Source organism: Pleurodeles waltl, chromosome 3_1 (genome assembly GCF_031143425.1).
Source record: "Pleurodeles waltl isolate 20211129_DDA chromosome 3_1, aPleWal1.hap1.20221129, whole genome shotgun sequence".
NCBI lineage: Eukaryota > Metazoa > Chordata > Amphibia > Caudata > Salamandridae > Pleurodeles > Pleurodeles waltl.
In genome coordinates this window covers 1,297,762,948-1,297,788,385 of record NC_090440.1, presented here as the reverse complement: position 1 = coordinate 1,297,788,385, position 25,438 = coordinate 1,297,762,948, and the positions used below count along the sequence as shown (strand labels likewise).

At 44.5% G+C, this 25,438-nt stretch overlaps 1 protein-coding gene across 5 annotated transcripts in view; it reads left to right on the top strand.

Moving 5' to 3' along the window:
• The window catches only part of CLASP1 (cytoplasmic linker associated protein 1), a 1,131,138-nt gene that overhangs the window by 1,061,830 nt on the left and 43,870 nt on the right, over positions 1-25,438 (top strand). The window lies entirely within an intron of this gene.

Below are 25,438 nucleotides of genomic sequence, written 5' to 3'. Positions count from 1 at the left end.
TAAGTAGAGTCCAACTTCTGTGTGATAAGGACGAGAAGGTTGTCAGGTTCTGAATCTTATTCCTGCGTATGCCTAAAATACAGGTTGGGCAAATACAGCACTTGTGAATCTGAGCCTAAAAGTCTGCAAGAGGCTTGTCCTCAAAGGAAAATATCATCTTCTTTCTAGACACCCAAATAATATCTGCAGACTTCACTGACCTAGAAAACAGCTTTAAAGTGGCCTCAAATTTACCATGTAATGGCATCGAATTCCAAAGGACGATATCTTTTTTTTCCTACTAAAGAATTGTCCTTTGCTTTTTATCCACCTGTCTCCGACGGAAACATGCAAGCTAGTTGTTGCACTGATGAATTATTGTTCCACACCAAAACAAACACTCTCCTATGTGCCGCAGTCCTGCACATTCTTTCTATAACCAGTTACAGTATTTTCAAAGTGGCATCGGTCTGTGGCTTCTCCAGAAATGTATATTTTATTCACCTTTAAGTGCAAAAATAAAGTGCTGGTGATAAGACGCAAAACAAAAAAGAGCTATACTATTTTTGATACCAAATTAAAACATTAGTTTCCTCTGCCCATGATCAACGAAGTGCTGACAGGCTTGGTCTTCCAGTTAGGAGAACTGATAGGTTAATAAGAATAAGATTAGAGCTTGTCTCATTAAGATGCGTGGTTTGGAGTCCTCCTTTGTTGCTGCTTGCTTCCAATATGCCTTAGGTGCAAGCATGAGTCAAATGAGCTGAGCACACTTGAGCAGTATCTTACAAGAAGGTGCATGCAGGTTCGTTAAGCAAGGGATAATTTTTCCAAAGTACAGCAACATGTTACCTTGGTGGGCAAATAAATACCTATGTCACAACAACACTGCAACTGCAATGGAAGTTGTCTGTGTAAGACACTAGACTGTACCTGCCCGCAATCAGATTGCAGTTGAAAAGGGGCACACGAACTAACATCCTATTGTAACATTAAATATATTAACTGATGAGATGATTGGGAGAAGTAACGACAAATTGTGTGTCAGAATTAGACAGTCACATTCATGCTTCTAAAATGTAAGGATAAGTTGAGTCATTCGATAAAACAACAAGCAGTACCAGAGCTGTGGACAGTAGATACAAACGGTAGCATCTCCTTTTGATGCTGTTTGGTAATAACAACAATATTAATTGTAATAATGACTACAGTAACAATGCAGAATGGAAGTACTTTAATGTTTACATTGGAAATTGTTTGGTTAACTAGTAAGGCTCACGTAACACTGAAAGGGGGGGGGGGAGGCACGTCCATATCACAAGTGATTCATTGGCGCTTCTTAATTTAGAGAAGTAGGTTGGCTACAAGTTTTTCAGTACCCTTGAACCACAGGAGTAATCAGTTTGATTTCATTACTTGGTAAATGTGGTAGCCTTGGGGTCTCACCTTTGCAGAATGGTGCAAGACCTGTCCGGATGCGACAGAGATTCACTTCTTTTCACTAGAATTTGGAAGGCTGCTAAGTCTTAAGGCACATCCACGTGGATTAACCACTCACTGTTTTCTCCTACAAGAATGTTCATTGTACTACCCCTTACTCACCCAGTGCTCCGAAGCCATCAGATCTATCCGATGCCCTGTATACATTCCATCACACTTCTCTGTTAAAGATGAGACCGCCACCAATATCACTGTAACCGCATTCTCTGAAGTTACCCTAAACTCTTGCTTGTCTTTTGTCGTTCACGCCTTCCATTTCAAACCTTTTCCAACTCCTCATCCTAGATAATCAATTATAGAATCCTATCTAGGTTCAGTATTGCCCACCTAGCAAATCTTGTGGTGGTGGTACTTAAATGAGATTTGCATCTCTGAAAAGCTAAGTAACTGATATGCCAGTTCTGATACCAGACAGTTCTGATACCAGGCAACTCTGTCACTGAAGGCCGTGCATACCCTACATTACACTCTGACAAACAAGAGGCTTTACGAGTTGAGAACTGTGGTATCCATAGAAAGGCGTGCTTTGCATCTTTTAAGTGATGGAATGTAAAGGGATTCTCCATTCCTGGGTGAGACTGGAGACTGGCTGAGGAAGGAGTGGGAGGAGAAGAGCTCTGGTGGCGATCTATGTGGATGAGATATTTCTGTTCATAATAAAGAACAACTTGAAGACTTGACCCTTTCGGTCTCTCCTTTCTACAAGAACCCCAAGAAAAGTTGTCAAAAAAAAAAACAAGGGCCTGATCAAGAGTACCTCTTGTGAGAATGGCCAGAGTGTGGGCCGAAGTCCCTTTTATTTTATTCTGACATTAACAGGTCCAGAGGATGATGGCGGACAATGACAGAGCAGCAAAGATTTGCCAACCTCCAGTGTTTATGAGCTCCAGAGCCAAAATGAGTTCAGAGGAGAAATCGGACAACTCAAGGAATATATTTATATATCATAATTAAATTCATAATGCTTTAAGGCGGGCAATTTTCTGATATCTCATTTGATGTTATGTCTCAAAGGGTGCAGAGTCCACTCTTTTAGGGAGAGAAACGTAGCTTAGAACCTCTTCTGCTTTTGGGAGTTAGACAGTATTTTGCCTCTGCTTTTAAGACTTTTCTGGAGAATTTAAGCAGAGAAATCCTACCCCTATGTGTTGTCACCTAGGCTTGGGCACCACTTGGAAATTGCTTCCATGTCGGTCTCTGATAAAGGCCTGTATTTTATAAAGACTTCTAGCACTAAATTCCTTTCCTTAGAATATTGCTGGTGCATCAGACTGGATCTGGACATTTTCAAGCAGTACCTCTGCGCGCCGGAAGGTGGTGTTGATCGGCTCTACGTCAGTGGCATCTGCACCAGAAGTGACATGCGCTGTGCCTATATAGGGACCACCCTAGCACGCTGATGTCAACTCTTGTTTCCACGCCAGACAGCATAGATCCAGAAAGAGCTACCCCCCAGTCATTTTTTGACTGATTCTTTTTCTCAACTTTTTGTCAGTCATGTTTAAGATTCCATCTTCTGATCTGTTAGGGATGCCCCCTGAAAAGGCAACAAGCTTTAAACCACGTGGTGCTATTCACAGGCAGATGTCTGTGCCAGACAGTCATCTAGTTTGCCTTTGGTGCTTAAAGTCTGACCACGACCACAAGACCTGCGAGGACTAATGCGCCATGAACCTGAAGGCGATGAGGGAACGTTCCCTGAAGCTCCTTGAAGTCCAACGTTAGGCAACTGCATGATGCTCACGGTCCTGGTCATGCAGCTGGTCCCGGGAACGATTGTGGAGCCGCCCCCGACGATCTTCATCGCACTCCCAGTTGGTGGGTTAGTCCCACAAGAGAAAGAAGTCATAGTGGTCTTCGACTTTCCCGCGCCAGTTCAAGTCATCCGACAAGGAGTAGGAGCTTCAGCACTTTAGGTCTCGCTCTTCCTAGAACCTGTGCCACGGTCTGCTCCACATCTCCCAGAGTCCTGAAGCGACACCCACCAAACGTACAACATTTTTTGAGGCCATGCACCGCATACACCTCTTGATCCCCAATAGGCCCCCCTGGGTTTTTGGGGGAGGGGCATACTTGATTTCTATTCACCCGCTCCAATGTCGACACTCCCAGCGCTACCAATGCCCCATAACTGCGCAGGCCCCATAGTACTTCCCGACTCCGACATGGACCGGCTGTCTGGCGCAGACCCCCATGCTGACTCGCCAGCTGAATCTGAGCCAGTTCCATTTTACTTTTGACAGGCCTGGAGAGAGTGACAATTGGGAGGTGTCTGAAAACCCTTGGGTTATCATCATCCCCTAGATGAACATGGGGACAGCTGGTATGAGAAACTGGTGGATGCCAGTGATTTGGGCACCTCACCAGACACTGGCTAAAGCTTGGTGGTCCAAGCCTCCACTAGCCAGGTAAACCCCAGCACATTCACCCCTCCACTGAACAGGGAATCCAAAACGCTGGATATCTCTGGTAAGAGGATGTTCTCTTACGTCCAGTCTAGTATTAGTCAGTGATCATTGCATGCTTTTTGTGACAGTACACCCACACTGTATGAGATTAAGTTGTTTAAGAGCTGCCCATGGTCTCAGTGTCAGAGTAGGCCTGCACCATACTCTGCTAAGCTTTTGCTGACGGGCGAGATACAGAAAAGTTAATCATTAGACTGGACACAACTGACTTGCTGGGCAGAACTATTGTATCGTCGGAGACACATAGATGCCATGACTGGCTAAAGACCACTGGCGTTTCTGGGATGCCCATGTTTTCATCATGGACCTGCCCTTTGGTGGCTCTCACCTTTTTGTGCAGAAAGCAAACTCAGCGCTATATCGCTTTCATGACAGGAGAGCTATGGCCACGCCATTGGATCTGCCCATGGCCTCTCTCCAACCCGGTCTGCCTTTCATGCCTCCAGTGGCTATGGTAGGGGCTATAAACTGTGTTCTCTCCTGTCCAGCAACCACTGCCACCAGGCTTCACAGTCTTTTTGACGCCACAGACACAGTTCTCTCAGAGTACATGGGACCACCAGCCAGAGGTCTGGCCAGTTCACCGCTCCTACGGCAGCTGCAGCCTCAAGGCCCTTTTAGTTTACCCTTATCCCATCACAGGCACCCAGTGGGGGGCAGGATTCAACATCATCTGTCCTGCTGGTAGTCCATAAAATCATACAAGTTGGTTTTGCAAACCATCCAGAGAGACTAATACTTCACCTTTCGGGAAACCCCTCCACCCATGCCACCTACTTATGACAAGCAGAGAGAGGACCATCTGTCCTTGCTTTGTCAAGAAGTGTTGGCTCTTTTGGTCCAGGCAGCCATCTAGTGGGTGCTTGCATTAGATGTAGGTCATGGTTGCTAGTCCCACTACTTTCTAGTGCCCGAAAACAATGGAAGCCTTTGTCCTATCCTAGACCTGATCCTTCTCAATTTCTTTCTGAAAAAGGAGAAGTTCAAGATTCTTACTTTAGCTCAGGTCCCGTCTTCCCCAGATTCTGGAAACTGGATGGTAGGGTTGGACTTGCAGGATGCATATTTCCACATCCCTTTCCTTCCAGCACACAGGTATTGCCTGCAGTTCACAGAAGGCCAAGAGCACTTTCAGTTTGCTTTGCTCCCTTTGGGTCTCACCTGCACCCCACGGGTGTTCACCAAGGTGATGGCGGTGGTTGCTGCACACCTGTGGCTAATGGGGTGTTCCAGTCTTCCCCTACCTCGGTGATTGGCTGTTGAAGGCGAGCTTGTCCCAGGCATTCATTGTGGTTCACTATCATTGTGCTGAAGTTGCACCCGACTCCCTCTCAGAGGGACCCTTTCATTTGAGCTGTTATAGAGACTTTGCAGGTTCTGGCCTTTCCGCTTGAGTGGCGAGTTCAAGGGTATTCATGCTGAGGTACCATCATCGGAGTCTCTCTAACATGGTCCAGATCTCAGAGAGAACTGCAAAAGACCTGCAGTGGTAGCTGACAAACAGTGATACGGTCAGCAGCAGACCCCTCTCCCTTCCCCAGTCAAAACCAACTGTAGTGACAGATGTGTCACTCCTGGGCTGGGTTGGCCATCAGGTAGGGGTGGCGATGAGAGGACGCTGATTCCGGCGGAGTATGGACTCCACATCAACCTGTTTTAGTTGATTTGCGTGGCACCGAAAGCCTTTCTTTGTTTGATCAGGAGAAGGCCGGTGCAGGTGTTCAGGCAAAACAGCACCATCATGTGGTAATGCAACAAACAGGGTGGAGTGGGGTCGTGGACCCTTTGTCAAAGGGCCCAGCATTTCTGGACATGGCTGGAATGTCATGGCATTTCCCTGGTGGTTCAACACCTGGCGGGCTCCCTGACCACCAGGGGGACAGACCCAGCCATCGATGGCTAGCAGATCACGAATAGCATGTCCACCCAGTGGTGGTGCAACATCTCGTTCAAGAGTGGTGAGAGAGCCACTGCCGAGAATGCACAATTTAATTAATTCTCTGTGCTGGAGTTTCCTCTGAGATGCTTTTTGTCTTGTGGAGATCCGGAGACCTGTACACCTTCCTACCAATACCATACCTGCCCAGAGGTCTCAAGAAGGTCAGTAAGAACTCTGCCCAATTCATTCTTGTGGCCCCAGATTGGGTACACAGAGTCTGGTATCCCAAGCTTCGGAACATGAGCATTGGTGCTCTGTTCAGACTGGCCTTATGGGAGGATCTTATGTCACAGCAACAGGAGATGGTTCTGCATCCAAACCACGTCTTCATACCTGGAAATTGAGCAGCAACAGTTGACAGCTTTTGACCTTCTTCCCTAAATGTGTGGTATTATTCTGGCAGCCAGGCTTCTCTCCACCAAGATGATATACACCCGTAATTAGGACAAATCTGTGGCATGGTGTGTATCCAGAAACATTGACTCTCTTTATGCACCTTTATGCCAAGTTTTACTGATTGTTTTTTCTCTGGCCCAGCAGGACTCTGCTCTTGGCAAGATTAAACGTTATGTGCCTGCCATTTCTGCATTCTTGAGGTTGCAAACCATCCTTCTTTGTTCAAGTCACCCATTTTGACTAGGCTCCTGAAAGGTCTGCATCATATGCCCCCCCCCCCCAAAAGACCATTCATCATGCCTTATTGGGAGCTTAACCTAATCCTCATCTTTCTCATGTGTGTACCTTTTGAGCCTCTACACGACAGCCCACTTCACTTGCTTACTATCAAGACTGCTTTTCTAGTACCCATAAAATTATCCAGGAGAGCCAGCAAACTGCAGGAGACTCTGCACCCTCCTTACACCACCGTTTATCCAGAAAAGCTTGTTCTGAGAACCCATGCCTCCATCCTGCTGTAGGTTGTGACACCTATTCACATAGATCAAAACATCACCTTGCCTACCTTCTTTGCTCAGCCTTACCCTTCAAATAAAAGGAGAGACTCCACTGCCTGGACCCAAAAAGACCACTGTCATTCTAATATGATCCGACAAAAGCGTTCAAAGGGGATGATCAAATCTTTTGTAGCCAAAAAAGTAAAGGCTATGCAGATACGGACCATCTCATGATGGATAGTGCTTTGTATTAAGATCTGCTACACATTGGCCAAGATGCAACTTCCCCAAGGGTTTGCATGCTCATTCCACCAAAGCCAAGGTTGCGACTGCTGCGTTTGCTCGCGGAGTCTCTGACTTGGATGTCTGTTAGGCAGAAATGTGACATTGTTACACATGTTCACCAAGCATTACTGTATGGATGGTCAGGTCCATTTTGATGGGCACTTTGCGTGTTCCGGTACTGCAGGACTTTTTGGTGAAGTCTGTTTCACAGACCTACCTCCGGGGACGTATTGCGTGGGTATCTACTCTAAGGTAAGGAATCTACGGCTAGAATTCTCTATAAGATGAACAAATTAATCACCTTCAATAACACCTTATCTGGTGGTAACTATCTAGCTGCAGATCCCTTGCCGAGCCTCCCATCCTTCCTGCTTTGCAAACTTATTCAGTAGGGTCACCATTCTAAGCACCTTAGCAATACACACCAGTATATCCGCATCTTCATGGCTCTGTGTTTCTGGCATGGAAAGTTGCAAAAAGAAACTGACATCTGCGCAGTGGGGTGGCGTCACTTCCGACAATGATGTTGCCAACGCAGAACCGAGCGATGCTGCCTACCGGTGCACAGGGGTACTGCTCCAGAATTTCCAGATCTATTCTGACACCTGGGGAATATTCTCAGGTAAGGAATATGCAGTTAGATAATGCATTACCGAAGATAAGTAGCTTGTTCTACTGGCCTCACGTAGGCTGAATTGTGGTGACTGGGAAGGATACATTGTCCTCGATGGAGCCCATTTACCAAAAACAGTAAAAAGTAGCAGAATAAGATTAACATCACCGAAATGAGCAATTATCTTATGGGGTACTAGTGTATTGAGTGTCAATTTTCCTTTTTTTTTTAAACAAACATCTGTGTTGTCCCCATGGACATACACTTTTACTTTATATTCATTTATTTATTGTATATGCATAATTTCCGAAGTAAGTCTTTTTCTAATAAGAAGTAAATAAGTTTTCCTCTGTGGTGTCTTCCCAAAGATCCACAAAGTCCTTTGTATATTGATGATTAGAGCTTTATTTTATTTTAGTTGATATTGTTCAGAGTGATACATAGTTAATGCTGTGCAATGTTTGGTGGTCTCCTACAGTTATCCTTATAGTAAATGATATCATAATCATATACAGTCATATTCAATCATGTTCCTCCTGGTTACACTTAGTACAAATGTGTCAGGTTGTTCTCCTTACATCCAATAATTGATAGGTTAGCACCTGAATAAGAAAGGTGGTCATAACTTGGCAATCGGGATTTACTTACCACTTGGTGGTTTGCACAAATTATTTGGAAATGTACTCAAATAAACACCCAACTCATGTTTGCTCAAGGCTGAAAATCAATTTAATTTGATTAACGATAGTGTCCAACGCCATAAGTGATTTTCATGAACCACTGTGTTCCTTTCTTAAGTGTGCTCATAAGATTATCTTTATGTTAGTGTTCATGACAAGTGTCTAACATGTTGTAATGTGATTTTGCCCATTACATCTCTGAATGAGAGCTGTGAGTAACTATGGCACTTTCTCATGCTATGCTATGATTTCAAAGATTGTAGTTAATTTTAAATTGGAGTCCTAATACTCTTGTTGGTACAGAACAATGACATGCTCCTAAAATATTCTAAATTTGTGTTTTTATTACCCTAATGAATGGAAGATCTATATATTAATTCCAAATTACGTTCCTAATTGAAATCCTGTATGTGTCCTGTCAAATAGAGTAGGATAGATGTAATGCTTTAAGAACACCTGAATCTAAATCATTATATTCAAGTGAGAGGAAAATGCAGACTAATTGGTAACCAGTATATATTCTGTCACAGTAAGAGATATAAATGAGAATATTCTAGGTAATTTGGAGTCTGAGTAGTTAAATTTAAGTAGAAGGGTGATGTTAGTAAACTATATTATAATGGTGGTCGATTTGCAATCAGGTTATGACTCAGAAATCCAAAATGAGATCATATTATGGACTGTATTTACAATCAGTAACCAGAGGCATTAGTCTCACCTGTTTGTTGGGACATTGTGCAGCATACTCTGATAATACTTATCACATAAAAAGTAAGGACACAAAGTTTGAATGTGACAGATATTAATGGCGAGATTATCAAATATCAAGTTTAGTATATTGTTCTAGGTCATAGTTGGGTATAATATGTGCAGTTCTTTCCAGTTTCAGTATTTCGTGCCCAAGCAAAAGAAAGCAAGTCGCAACAGTCCTATATATGTGTTGATCCCTGCGGTCCCTTACAATATCAGCCACGTTTGGCATCCTACTTGAGTGCCGTTTTGTAATGATGTGTAAGGTTATTCCTACTTTAGTGTCCATACATCCTGGCCATTCCCACGTGTCGGCGGGCGTCATATTGGAAATAGGTTTCTCATTGTTAGTCCCTGTTGTTAAATATTTTGAGTTATATTGTTTTTAGCAGTTTTTTTGTGGCGGGACTCCATCTTTACTTTTAATGGTCCAAGACACTGTAGTGGCTAATGGAGTAGCATAGTCCATTTTTGCTAATGTTACATCATGATGGTCCTGTTTTAGTGCTTTGGTAGTCTAGAGTGGCTGAGTCCAAATCAAAAGAGGCATAACAAAGCAAGAAGGAGCGGGTTGGGCCTGTGACTCGCATAAACCTTATGGGGTAGCTGCATGACTTCCTGTAATGGCGTTGGGCTATCTGCAGATGAAACAGTTGAGTGCACTGGAACCTGACACCTGACTGTTGAAAAATATTGTGAATTCAAGCTCAGGTGTAGGGGAATCACTAAGATGAAGAATATGTGAAAATGACTATACATTAACTCTTTAACTGCGGAGGCTTTTCCACAACCAGTGCTGAGCCCTTTTTTTGCTATTTGCCGTACTTAACGATAAAACCTTCAAAACTTTTTTCTGTACAAAATATCCATGTCAAATTAATGTCCTTTTTTCCCAGCGTCCCAGGGATTACTGAGAAAATAGCTACATTTGATCTATTTTTTGTTTGGGATAAAAAGTTTTGTGCAAGAAAGTGTATGGTTTTATCCTACAAATGTCATTAACTAAAGATTTGCTGTGCTAAGATCACCATCTTCCCAACTTTCTGATACAGACTTCTAACTACAGATTTTTCACCATTTGAATACTTCCCCAGGTGTCAGACTGGATCTGTAAATTTTTGAGCCATACCTCTGCGGACCATCAGGTGGTGTCATGCAGCTCCCCTCTGATGCTGTTCCACTCCAGAAATGATGTGCAGAGGAAATATAGGCTCTACTACCACGCACTAAGGTCAGTTGCTTTCTTACCACACCACCAAATGCGGATCTGGATCTACCTCTCATCTCTTCAAGACTTGTTCCTTCAAAATTCGAAATCCAGTGTGTAATAGGAGACATCACCAAGATGGCACGGTTCAAACGTTGTAGGTATGTTGCTAGCACATATCAGGGACAGATCCCCACCAGGTTTGCCTGTGGTGCCAAGGCTGTCTCAAAGCTTTAACAATCCATTGACTGCACATCGATGAATCCGAAAGCAATTTAGTACTGCTGTTTGAAGCTGTACGTCACCAAGCGACAGAACACTACGCGTCATGACCGGTTCAGTTCCTGTTCCCAGTCCAGAGGCCGGTCCTTAGGATGATTGTAATTGCACTCTAAATTATTTGTTAAGTCAAAGAAAAACATAAGTAATAGACAGGGACTCTGGCCCTTCCTCCTACTTTTGTACACCTGAGAAGGTGCATTGTTATGCCCCTTGATCCCGTAAACTATTGACCAGGAGCCAATGCAGAAACATCTCTCAACACAACTTCAATTTCAAGGGCCATCCTCGACACCTAGACTGATTCAAGAGTACCATGAGACCATGCTCTGACTCTTTGAATCTCTTGCAGCTCCCTCTGAAGTACCTATGCCCCAGGGAGCGGAGAGGTCCTCTATCTTGTATACAGCCTGCAGGTTCAACCCTCAGCGCTAGTTGAATCCTCTCCACCCATCACCAACTCCGTAGCTCAAGTCCTTCCCGGTGTCCCAGAAGCCCTTTGTCCTGTACTGACCAAAGAGGTTTGGCTGTGACGCTGCCAAATTTATAATCTGTTGTGGCCTGGATACTACGGAATCCATAGGTAGGGCCATTGACACCAGCATGGCTAGCAGTCGCCCACGCCTGGATGAGATTTACAGGTTTCTCTGGCGATGTTCCGTTGCTCCTTATAAAAATGCCATTTGATGGGACCCACCTTTTTGGTGATAAAGTGGACTCAGCTCTGGAGCATTTCAAAGACAACAGGACCAAAACACCCTCCTTGGGATTGTGTGCTCCACCCTGCCAACTGCATAAGCATTTTCGATCTTTCCCCAGCTCTTGAAGTGGTACACCACACAGACAGCCACTTTATCTTCAGCATGGTTACTAGCCTTTTTTGTGTCTGAGGCCAAGCAGCCCCACTTGCTAAACTCCTTTAGCGTGCGCTTAGTGGAACACAGTCACCAACTTGGAGGCCGGGTGTAACAATTTTTACTGATTTAGGGGGCCATAACTTTGGACATGTGGGTCCTGCAAACTGTCCAGAGGGGGTACGCCCTACCCGTCCTAACTGCTCTGCCATACCATCCACCATCCCCGGAACGACTGATGGAGGATCTGCTAGTTTTAGGGCAGGAAGTACAAGGCGTTTTGGCCAAAGGTGTTATCAAGGGGGGTCCCTGCATTGGAATTGGGTCAAGGTTGTTACTCCCGCTAATTCCTGGTGCTGAAGAAGGATGGATGCCTATGTCCCATTTTAGACCTGAACACTCTCAGTGCCTTCTTGCATAAGGACAAATTCAAAATGCGCCTACTGCAGTCTCTCCAGCGCAACTTGCAGTTCACGGTGTGACAGGAGCATTTTCTGTTCGCTGTCATCCTATTTGGTCTCGCCAGCGCCCCTTGGTTGTTCGCAAAAGTGATGACGGTGGTGGCAGCAAATCTTCATAGTCTAACCCCCAGTCTTACCTTACTTCAACAACTGACTGATGAAGGCAGGCTTGCTTCAGGCTGCCGTAACCTACCCCAGACTAAGGCAAACCTCCATACGTCATTGGTGTTCAACATGTCACAGTCACACTCTACTACTTATCAGACATGCCCTTTCATTGAAGCCATTCTGGACACAGGCTGGTTGCGAGCCTTTCCCCCCAAAAGGAGAGTCCAGGACATTCAGGCTATGATCCAGATCTTTCAACCTCTGTCCTGGATCTCAGTGAGGTAGACTCTGGGGCTACTGGGACTGATGGGCTCCTGGATCCAGCTGATCTGATAGAGGCTTCTAGCTGGAGATTCCTTATCTTAGAATATATCTCAGGCATCATACTGAATCTGGAAAATCTTGAGCAGTACCTCAGCACACCTTTAGGTGGTTCAAAACCGCTCCATGTTTGATGTGAAGTCGAGGTGCCTATATCTGCTCCTCCCCAGCAAGCTGTCATCAGTTCATTTTGTTCTGCAACGTTAGCACAGATGCAGCGAAGCTATCTCTGTAATTTTTTGACTGCTTTTTGTCAACATTTTTCGAGCTGTTTCTCTCCCCGTCTGCCTTCGGGGTGTGCCCTAAGAAACTTGTGGGTAAAATACCATGTGGAGCCTGCCACTAGTAAATGTCTGTGATAGACACCCACTTGGTTTGTTTATGGTGCCTGGAGCCAGACAATGACTTCAGTGCCTGTCCTGACTGCTGTTCGATTAACTGCAAAGCTGTCCTGAGTGAGCATTGAAGCTCCTTGTCTCTCAGCACCGGATAAGACTGCACCACTCCATGTCACATGGAAAGTCCTGGGCCTGCTGTCGGAGTCATCCCTGTTGGTGTCAAGTTCAAAATCTTCATCTGTAAAGCCCCACAAGAAGAAGACCAAGATCATGAAGCATTCCTAGACTTTGCTACACCAGTCCAAGTCATTGACTAGGCGAAGGCCCCACTCCCACACTTCCCCCACAGAGCCTGGGTCTGCTCCTCACCTCAGAATTTCCCAGAGGTGTACCGACCACTACCCAATTAAAAGAATTCTATGAGGCTATATACATCATCTTTTGGTGAACCAACTCTGGGATACCCCTCTAACTTACATGACTAGGGTACCATTTACTATGGACTCGCAGATAAATTGGCCATTTCCAATTGGGTACAGCCTGTTCGACATACACTTATGGGTCAGGGCACTAACACTGAGGTCTGGTTAGCAGCCCTCAGTGCACTCTGAGTCAAAAAAAAAAAAAAACAGCAGCCTCAGTCAAAAAACTTGGGGGGTGACATACAAAAAGAGCCATTTCCTTACAAACGCAATCTTTCTGACCATATTTAGATTTCAGAGGAGACTGCAGAAGACCTGCAGTGGTGTTTTCTGGACCGAGTTTGGCTAGGTTGCAGAACTCCTCCTCTCCCTACCCCTCCCAATGCTGACACTGGTGCCCAATGCTTCACTTTTACATTGGGGCGGTAACCTGGGAAAGGTGGCGATCAGAGGCCTCTGGTCACTGGTGGACTCCCATCTCCAAATCAGCCTACTGGAATGGAGGACCATCCACTTTCCTTTGAGAGCGTTCCGTCTGTCTTATCAAGAGGTGGCTGGTGCAGGTGCTTGCAGTTTGCTATATGCTAGTGCAACAAGCAGGGCAGTGTGAGATCCCGGACCCTGTGTCACGAGGCACTACGCTTCTGGAAATGGCTGACCCATTAAGGAATCTTCTTGGTGGTTGTCCACCTGGATTGGTTGTTGGATACCAAGGCAGACAAACTCAACTGTCGACACCTGGTGGATTATAAGTGACAGTTACACCCGGAGGTGGAGCAAGATATTTTACTCCAATGGGGAGAATCTTCGCTCGATCTCTTGATCATGGCTAAAAATGTGCAATGTCAACAATTCAGAGTTAGTTTCCAAGACTTTTCTCGCTCAAAGATGCTTTCTGCCTCAAATGAAATTCGAGTCTCCTGTCTGCCTTTCTGCCACTAGCACTCCAGCCGCAAGTTCTCAAGAAGATCAAGACATACTGGGCCCAAGTCATCCTGTTTGCTCTGAATTGGGCACAGAGTATGGTAGCCAGAGCTCCTGTACATAGTCATCTGTCCTCCAATCAGGCTATCCCTCTGTGAGGAACCGAAACTGAGCAGCAACAGCTGAACACCTTCAGCCTTCCTCTGGAGGTGGTTGATATCATAGCAGGCAGGTATCCTTCATCAAAAACTATATACACCTGTTGTTGGGACAAATTTGTGGTTTGATGTGGCACACATTACATCAGTCCCTTCCAGGCAGTTATTAGATGTTTTGTTATCTTACTCGCCTAGCAAGTATTTGTTTAGGGGATGGCTAAAGAGGTACCTTTCAGCTGTTTCACTCTTCTTATGGCTGCCGGACCAGCCCTCATTATTTGCATGACCTGTTGGGAGGTGTTTTTTTTTTTTTTTTTTTTTTTTTTTAAAGAACTCCAGCACGTGTTTCCTCCTCCTCCCTTTACTAGTGTGCAGTGGGATCCTAACTTGGTCCTCATAAATTTTATGTGCATAACAGCTGTTGGTTGTGGATTCTCACCCTCAAGACTGTGTTCGTTGTTGTCCTAACATCAGCAAGGGAGGTGAATGAGCTCCAAGCTATTTCTGTGAACCTGCTGTATACCACCTTCTTCCCAGACAAAACTGGTTCTGCAAACTCTGGCATCCTTTCTTCCAAAATTAGTGACTCCATTCTGCGTCCGTCAAACCATCACCTAACCTGGCGTCCTGTGCTCCATCTCACCCCTTTAAGTTGGAGAAGAGACTCCATTGTCTAGACCCCAAACAGTACTGAGCTTTTACATTAATAATGCCAGATAACACCAAGTGGATGTTCAATTCTTTGTGCGGTTTGTGGGAGCGAAGAAGGGCAAAGCTGTACAGGAAAGGACCTTCTCAAGTTGGATCGTGCACTGCATCAAAATCTGCTATGTAGTGGCCAAGAAGCAGCCACTGGAAGGGTTAAGGGCTTATTCAACCAAAGGTAAGGCTGCTCTCACTGCGTTGGCATGTGTATTTCCTGTCCTGGACATTTGTCAGGCAGCTATGTGGGCGTCCCTTCATATGTTACAAACCACTACTGTCTGGACTGCTGGGTTGGCCAAGAGGAGCTTTTTGCCTGCTTGGCCCTACATTACTTTTTGGTTTGATCCAATTCACATACCCGCCATTGAATAGGTATTCAGAAAGTGATGACTCAGACGTCTTACTTAGCTTTGGTATTGCTCTTTCTTATAGAGAATCAATCTAACCGCAGATTCCTCACAGAACCTTCCATCCTCCTTGTTCTGTAAATTGGGCTGTGTCTATTAAAAAGATTCCAAGTCTAGCAATCTGCACATTGGTCAACCCCAATTTTCTGATGGTCTCTGCGTCTGTGGTCCCAGACAGCCTTGAATGGAACAGACAGCACAACACAACAGTGGTACCTACATAGGCTTTGCAAGTCATTTCCAGAGTGGAACGACATCTTTTGGATCTGCACAACACCACCTGGCAGCGAGCACAAGTCCTTTTCAGAAGATTCTGAATTCAGTCTGATGCCAGGGAAAGTATTCAAAAGGTGAGGAATCTGAGATTAGAGCCTCCACCATAAAGAGTGTTATGGAGTGTAAGTAAATTGTTCTTCAGGAACAAGCATAGGTGTTGCAACAAATTATTATTTTTTTTTTTTAACACACTCTGGAATTTTTCTAACAGGTAGTTCATTTTTCCTAATTTTTGTGGTTTTAACCTACTTGCATTTTGTGATGGAAATTGGTGTGAAACCCATGGTAGATTCTGGAAAGCTATACGTTTCTCTGAAGTAGACAAATTCTGAATTTAGCACGCGGTCATTTGTGCAGATCTCTCAAGGTTTTTCCAAAAGAAACTAACTGTTGAAATTAACAAATATGAGCAGGAGAAAACAGTGATAGCATTTTCTTCTGTAACTTCTTGTCATGATGGCCATTTTATAAAAACAATGTTCTGTTATGTCTGGGAGATCCTTCTGGTCACAAGGATTTATAGGGTTTGTAGGTTCTCCAAAAACATGCAGTATCCAGAGCCAACAAATGAGCTGTACCTTACAGTGACTTTTCCTTGTGTTCGGGATATTCATACAGTAAAATAAAAACATTGAAAATGAGTATAAAGGATATCTATGTATTTCTATAATGCACACAGGATACAGAGTTTAATAATGGCGGTTATTTATGAACCTCTGAATTTGTGTGTACTGTGATTCAGCGGGCATTGTGCTAAATGTCTTCTCTCTTGCCCACTAGCTTACATTTGGAAGCCACAAATACAGAGAAATCCAATTGGTAATAACAAATATTCTATTATTCTTTGTTCCCACACTTCTCTTCCTGATAATAATGGAACCAACCCACTTGTGTGAGTGGACCTAGCAGCTGGGACAAGAAAGGACCCAAAATGCAACACAGACAAATAAAATGTTTCCTCTCAGAATGGACCCTCTTTTTGCAATAGAGGTGGCTGCAGTATTTGGGTCCAGGCATGGCGGCCATCCTGTTAAACCTACCGAACCCAGACATTTCTCAAACTAGACACCTTGGGAGTCTAGAGTAGGGTCACTAGCATAGCTCTCATAAAGCTTTTTTTTTTACTTTTTACCAAGACTTACATGATATTTTTACCCAGAAGCCCTTGCAAACGTTAAACTAAAAACAGTCATTTTCCTTACATTTCCTTGAGGGAAAGTTCTGGAATCTGCAGGGATCCACAAATTTCATGCTACCCACCATTCCGACAAGTCTGCTGATAAAAACATTACCCTACTTGTTTGGGTGAGCCAAATACCTGCCACAGATAAGGACCAAAAATGCAACATGGGCAGATCAAATTATCCCACTCAAAACAGACCTTATGGTTTTTGCAGTGTGAGTATTTGTGGATTTTGGGCATGGAATCACCCACTCTTAACCCAGCCAGACAGATGGGGTAGTGATTTTATTGCAACAAGTGGAGAAACGCTGGGTGATGGAAAATTTATAGATACCTGATCATTCCAGAACTTTCCCTCACCGAAATGTGAGGAAAATGCATGATACTAGGCAAAGTTTAAAGTTTTCTGGGCACTGTGAGTAAGAAACAGTCATAGGATCCACATGAGGCATATCACGATGTACACCTTAACGGTGTCTAGTTTTCAAATTTGGATTTACTCCTACTCTGAAGGTCCATATGTCAAAACTATTCTAAAAGAATCCATATTTCCTCTTGTTTACCATTGGATTTGGAATGCTCTGTGCAACAGGTGGACAGAAGTACTGTTGGGGCTTTAGGGCGGGACGATATGCCCAGCACCAGGGTGGTCTGCCCGCACTGCATACGTTTTTTCTAAAACAAAAAAAATCACTGGTGTCCAGTGGGTTTTAGGCTCTCGATGGGGCAGATTTGAGGTAAACTCCCTTAATTTATCCCACAGATGAACAAAAAGGCTGTTTATTCTTTTCCAAAATGGGGGTCAGGAATGTAACGAAATGTCTCTTTTTGTATGGTCACCCCTGAAATTTTGGACTGATGCTGCTGATTTTTCGACTCAGAGTGCCATGTGGCTTGATAAGCAGTCTTAGTGCCAGTGCTCTGACCCTGAGACGTGTATGTTCAATTGGCCTATACCTGATTGACATAAGCTAACTTTCTTCTAATCCCCTAGTATATGGTATCAGGAGGATGCAGGCCTTGTTAGTCGGTGTCCCCTCAGGGACTGCAGCACTTGAGCCACCCTGGGTGGAACAAGATAAAACATGACTCCCAGCCTTCCAAAGCAGGCCATTAGAGCAGTTTAAAACTGGTAACTCAGCTTTGCCATCTTAAACAAGAGCAAAGCCAAAACTCCCTTTAGTATGTCACCACTACAACAGGCCTATCAAGTCCTAAGGCAGGGTGTAGCATATTAACAAGTAGAACATGTGTTTAGCATGCTCTGACAGGAAAAACCTGCCTTTGTTGTTTTTACTGTAAGGAGGCGTGTTGCCCGATTGGAAAGTACAGAGTCACACGCAGGCGGCTCACCTGTGCTAATTTCTGAATCGGAGTACCAAAGTTGGTGCTTCTGGTGATTGAGCAACTCCTTACGTTAAGCCAGACATGATCGCTAAATAAAAAAATAATGTAACGTGTTGCCATGCGCAGCTTTTAGAATGTTGCTCCAGTTATCCAGTGGCCATTTGCTGACGCTGTCCACGACACAACCTTCTGCCCACCTGGGGAGATATGTCAATAACTCCCAGGAAAGGTAACAATTGAGGCTTGCCACTGGAGGAGGTTTTACCTCCTGCTGGAAGGAAGCCATACAGTGTGTTAGCCCAAAAATGTGAGCTTCAAAGGGGAAGTTGCATTTCAAGAGCACATTGTAACCACACTCGAGATGCGCTGTTCTTTTTCTGCGTAGACAGGTTGGCATCAGGGACAGAAAAGTTGTAACACTGGATAAACTGGTTTTCCCATCGGCGTGTAGCCTCCAGGTAGCCATGCCTCTAGGATTGTCTCCCTAGTTCCACACCCCGAGAATGGTCCTGACATCTTGGGAGTGTGAGGAATAGAGTATTTTGAGCTAGTAACATGCCACACTTTACAGGAAATGGTCATCAGGTTGGAGGGATACTTAGTATGACTGTGACCTCCCAGAGGGCACTTTCAGGGCATAAAGGGGCACTCCTGGCATCCAGAACTCCAGTCTGGGCTATATTGGAGAAGTGGACCAAATAAAGACTGCCTTGCTGCGACATGAACAGGTCAAGGTGAGATAGCACCCGCTGTTCTTCAGGCAAGCGAAGTAAAGGGCTATGCATGCTGTGTTCTGCCCATGGTGAATTTGTCCCCTTGTGCCCAGCCAGAAGCAGAGACTCCCAAGAGTCAGTTGGTAGACTTCCCAGTCTGGCTCCTTGTGGTAGTGCAGCCCAGGAGACTGTGACTCGACACTCAAAAGTTGCACTTGGGTCTGCTTGACCTGGGAGAGATGTCAGTGTACAGCTTGGTGGCAGGAGAGTTATCGTCCAAGAAGGAAATCTCTGAGGTTGTGGTGCCCATTGACCAGTAGTCCAGTAGCAACTGTACTTTTACTGGACCATAGAGTACTTTGAAGGACGTTAAGCCCTGTGGCCAAAGTTGCCCCACTAAGTTTGTGGACTGAGGAGTGGTCCCAAGAAGACCCCCACCCACCTCACAGCATCTTTAGCATCCTGTATTCCTTACATCAGAGCCACTCCTCAGAAGTCAATGGCAAAGAACCACTAACACTGGCACTGGATTGAAGCCTGCTTTTCTCATCAAGGTAACTGATTCTCTGGACCTTGCTTGTCCCTTTGACTGGCTCCCTGCTGGAGTTGGTCACCAAAAGTAACTTATAAGTAACTGCATCCTACTTTGACCAAAGTTTTCTTGAAAAAGTTTCTATGTGTTTTTATAAATTGGTGTCGGATTTCTTGAAAGTTGTGTTTCTTTCTTCAGTTGCTCTGTTGCTGTTTTAAAAGTTTTACACCTGTTCCTTTGTTAAAGCCAGACTGCTCAAAGCAACAGCTACCTACGGTTAAGCTACGGGTTGACAGATGAAACCTGACTGGCCATAGGGGGTTGATATTGTATTAGATGGTGAGGTCTCAACACCCCATTTCCTCATATTGGTGCTTAACGGCAGGGTCCAGCCTTGTGTTTAGCAGTACCATACAGAGGTTGAAACTAACAAGAATCTGCCAAAGTTGACGCCTACAAAGTCCTTTTGTGTTTTCCAATTAGTAGTTGAGTTTCACAGTTCTCAGAGACACCATTTTCAAAGAGTTGCTATCTTATACCCCATTTTGTCATGTGGGGCATAGCCCAACTTGTGGATGGGTGGCCAAGCACCCCTTTCTTATTTTGGGGTCATTTTTTCATTGATCGTCTAGGGGGCTTTCTGCCATCAGTTTGGAGGTAAACTTCCCCAATGTACCCCCACAGATGGGTAAAATGACTTGTGTGCCGTTCTGGGGTGGGGGTACTCGAATTTCTGACTCCCCAAATATTAGGGGAGGGGGGCAGAAAGGCTGTCAAGCCTGGAATAGTGGAGTACACAGGCCCAAGCCTATTGAGCCCATGACTTCCTTGAGAGGCATATTTCATACCCCTACTAACTATATCCACCTCAGTCCATGGGCCTGATTACAACTTTGGAGGAGGTGTTAATCCGTCTCAAATGTAATCCATAGGATATAATGGACTCGTAATACGGCTGGTGGTATGTCCGTCACTTTACCCTCACTTTTGGGACGGATTAACACCTCCTCCAAAGTTGTAATCAGGCCCAATGTCTCCTTCACTCCTACACCGCTTCTCCTACTGAGCCCTCCTCACTGGACGCAGACCCAAAATACCTACGACACAATAATCTAACAACGTTACTTTCATCCAGTAACTCAGTGCATTAGGGCAACCAAAGAATAACATTATACACATCCCCTCTATTCTCTTTAAATGCAGAGGCATGATTAGGAAGGCAGTGAATGTATAACTAAACATCTGCAACTTTACCAGCTAGCTTTTGCGGAGACAAGAAATTGCATGCAACGAATCAGTATACCGACTCTAATGATGCTGCATACCATACAACTAACTGCCACCGTTACAGCTAAGACTGAAAACTATCTCCTAGCACACCAGAATATTGTGCTCCCCCTGCGCAAATGGCTCAGCGCTTTTTCAGGGCGAGTAAGCGCTATATAAATCGATGCTGCAGTCCATTCACACTAAGCAAAAGCAGTGTGCTGGAAGGATGTTAAAGACCAAATACACCCCAGCGCGTGCTTGTAGTGCGCCTCTTCTGGGGGGAGATCCTGGCATCGGCAAGAAAGGGTTAACGGAGGTGGCTCAGCCCTGGTGCCAGCAGCTTTGGGCTGATGGCTGTGATAAGGCTGGCACACACATTTGGACAGCGGCCAATTACTGTTCTGCCTCTTGGCAACAGTAAGAAGTAAATCACCGTAAATCTGGCTTTATGAATTACTAGGAAACCAAGTTTCGAGTACGTGGACTAACAGGACATGTTGTACTGAAAACCTCGCACATAGTTTATTACCTATTTTGTGTACCAATAAGATCGTGGAAAGAAAGGTTATTAGTAGACAAACAGCGACAATGGACCCCTTCAAATAAATAGCGAACAAAAAACGTTAAGAACATTAAACTGCAGAGGAGAATAAATTCAGCGCAGAGTTGTATCACGAACAAATTAGCTGTATGTTTTGACAGGGTCAGTAGATATTTGCACATTTCTAAGTGTCTGAATGCAAAGGGTATGATGTTCGTAATTGGCTTTAGACAGAAGTATGACAGCCTGACGCGTTGGCTGATAAGCTAGAGAGAGGTAAGTTCAGCTCACTTTGTCTATTTGTTTGCTTGTTTTACCACTGATAAAGCGCGAAGGGCGCGGTCAAGCAATTGAAAAACTCCACAGGCTGGCAGTGTCTCTGAGCCTTTGTGATCACTCTGCTCCCAGTATGTGAGAAACATGCCCTTTACGTAACGTCTGTTGTGAGTCCACAAGTAAAAGCATCGATGCTGTTGTTAACTGTTTAAGGATTTAAAACGGCCGTTTCAGCTCCTGTGAGTGATAATGTCTATAGGCTGCCAGCAGTATAGACCACGCCGTCACCAAAGTTAATGAACACTTGAACTAACCTTGTTCAATCTACATGACAAGAGTGGTCATGCGTATAACTGAAAGGTGAAAGAATGTATACTTATCAAATAGCTCACGATTAGCCCTCCATGTCACCGCATTTCAGAAGCATCCATTACACAAGAAAGCACTAGCTAGAACCTCAACAATTATTTAAAAAAATAAAGTCTCAGAGGTTGATCAATTTCAAATATCTTTCCACAAGACTATGACAATAATTTCACTATTAGAAGAGGCAAATGGCAACACCACCGTCAGCAATCATCAGTGATTCACAGACGCAACAGCCCCAAGCTCAGACATCTCACAAGACCCACTAAATGGTAGTGATCCACATTCACACCAAATAAACTCTAAAAATACTCAAGACATTTCCAGGTGATATGGATCAGAGATCAAGATCAATACCACCAAACTTGCCTTCAAACTAACTTGAAATCTACAACACATGGAGTCCAAAAAAGGACACCCTTGGCAAAAGACAGTTTCTACGGGTACTGGATGTGATCTATATACCATGTCACAAAGTTGAACTGGGGTAATGCAAGGCCAGTCTTCTATCCACCCCAGGTCAGTAAATTAAGAACTTTTACACCATGTAATACCTGATATTTAAAGGACGTACATTATAATGAATATTGCATAAAGCACCCTCTCAAAAAAACAAATTGTTTTTATTATCAAAAGGACAGCACCACACTAGACCAAATACATGATAAACGTGTCTAAAGCTTTTCAAACACTCCTCATCACAGAGGAGGAAACCCATGCATAACACCCTTCAATTGGATCCTCCTGCAAAATAAAATATAAAAAGTGTTAACTTTAACTCATGACTGAAACCTCTATGCAGTGATTGTTCTCAGTAAGTTGCAGTTAAAACATAAGTGCCAGTTCCTCCTTACTTCCCACAGCCAAACAGATCACATTCTAAAGCTCTTAAATCCCATGTTCAGTCCAAATCTGAAACTGAGTGTAAAGAAGCAACAAACGCAAGTGATTCCATCTTACTCCCCTCAAAAGATTTACGAATACAGGTAGCTTGGACCAAATAAGAAGGCTATGGCCCATGGGTATACCTGGTATTTGTTTCTGCAGTAGTGATGCCAGTGGTCTCAAAACTCATATTTGCGTTTGTAGGGTCCTTACCCATTACGGATAGACATTCTCAATGGGAGATTGCTAAATACAGGCTCATGCAAATTCTGGATGCACAGAAATAGATAGGATGATACTAACTTGTCCACAATAAAATCAAGGGTTGAAAAAAAAAACTCACAAAAAGTTAAGCTCTCAAAGGGAATTAAGAAGACGTAGTAGTGGACAGGATTGATGCCAAAAGTAAAGTCAAAGACTACCTGAGGTCTGTAAAATTGACATATGGGTCTGATGGCCTTTACCGATATGGCAGTCTAAAAATCCTAGAAGCATCAAAGGTAACCCCACCAACCACATGACTGCAGACAGCAAAGACCCATACATGGTGAAGAATTAACAAACTCCCCTTGACATTCACATGTACAAACAAAACAGTTTCTTACCTCCTGTAACAGACTTTCTGGATGATGCTCAACCTGCAGATTTGTTATGTCATGAATCCTCAGAGGCACACGTGGGTGTCCCGAAACTTGAAGTAGGCCTACAGGTGACCTAGTGGCTCCCTCTTCACCCTGCCTCCTCTGGCGTTGTGATTTCAAAGAGTCATATTAGGCACTACATAGCTTTTTGACATCTGTTCCCATCTTTTTTCCACACACTTAAAGGAGTAGATTGGAACGAAGCAGCAACTATGCAGCACAGAAAATGAAACATAATTAAGAAACCACAAAACGATGCACCTCAGAGAGGGTGAAGGCTGGGTGAGATCGGCGAGGAATCTGTTGGTAAAATAGATGATGCACTAAATAGATAGCTACCAAAGTAACACTTTTTCCTCTTATTGATACTTTGAACTGTACATTTCTAACCTCATTATTCAACATCAAAGCAGTACCTCAGCAAGGCGGGTCTGAGAAGCACTGAAGACAAACCACGTGCAAATGACAGGGTAGACACACAGAAACTCCAGCAGAGAAAGAATATGCTCAGGGTAAACTTACAGGCCTGTTACACTTGACAGCAACATCAGCATCCATCTAAGTACAAGTGCCAAGAGCAGAAATAATGTGGGTACCAGAGCATTGGCTGGCATTCAGGATCTTACACACACTTAGAACACCAAAACAAATACCAGCAGAATACCACCCTCGCTAAAGCAATCAAGCCTATTTGAAGAAAATAATGGACAATGACAGGGGGACTAGCAAGGAACTTACACAGTGCAACGGGCCCTGGCAGAAAAAGTACCATCAAATCCACCTCAAGAAGGTGTGGATAACATGCTGTGACAGGCCTCCGGGACCAGATGCCAGGAAGGGTGCAAAACAATAAAACCTACTGTAGCACAACAAACGTGTCCAACAATCACTAGATGGAAATTGCATCAGTGCACCACCATCACTGCAAAACAACACAATAAAAAGTAACAACTAATGGGGACACCAAGGCAACGTCAGAATTCGGACCACTAAAGAAGGTTGGGGGAAGGGAGTGGGGGCAAACTCTACATCCTGGTACCCAGCAGCCCACAAAAGGTGCAAACCAGGCGCTGGTGGAAAGTGCAGTCAAACCTAGACGGGCCAAAAATGACCCAGAGTCAATCCTGTTAGAGGTGTTCGCTAAGTCAGATGGCCAGTAGACTGCACAAACAGTTGTAGTATGCCTCACCAGATTAACAGTTGACCCCATAGAGCAAACGAGGCACAAACAAGAATGGCCTAGCACCCAGGATTAGCATGTTTATGGGTCCAGCAAGAACAGTAGGCCTGCACACCATGAGCATGGCAAATCGAACACAAGGCCAAAACACTTTGGGCCGCCACATCAAACGCTGATGCAAGAGCAGGAGGGTGGGCCTGGCTTATTGCTTTTTTACAGACCCAAATTTTCCTGAGACAGTCTTTAGTCATAATTTCTGGATTTTGTTCAAGACATAATTTCTGGATTTTGTTCAAGACACCCTGAAGGGGTGTCTAGGGTCTTGGTGAGTCTGTTCATACCCTTGTGTGGCCCTCAAAAGCTGATCTCCTTCAGCAGTGATGCTTTTTCAATATACGATCTCATCTTAACATAGAGGTATTATGGGCAAAACGAACACCAAAACTGCAAAAAAACAAAAATGGGGTTGGGGGAGTGACACCAGTAGAATCTTTACAATTACAAGGATGAAAAAGAAAGCCTTCAGTGTCGCCCTAACTGGTGAACATCCTCCAGTTCATAATTACTCCGATAGGAAAAATAGTAATTGAGGGATATGGTGATCAGATATGCAGTTCAATGAGTTTACAGTACTCTCAGCCAGTATGTCCTGCAGCAAAATGAAGCACTTATGCCTGTCCCCCATCTATGTTGTGGATCTTTATTAGCGTACTGCTAATAATACTTGTCTGATCGCGTAACACCACTTGAAAGGTCAAACAGCTCCCTGACTCAGGGGTCTCCTCCCTTGCAAGTGTCTTTTTAGGCATGGCACTACTCTTCCTGGAGCAGTGCCTGTTGCTGTGTTGCCACATGCTTGCGCCCGGGAATGTAGCTTGCATCGGTGCAGCGGATGCAGTGGCTCCAGGGCTGGTGGGAGAGGCTGGTGAAGCACACAT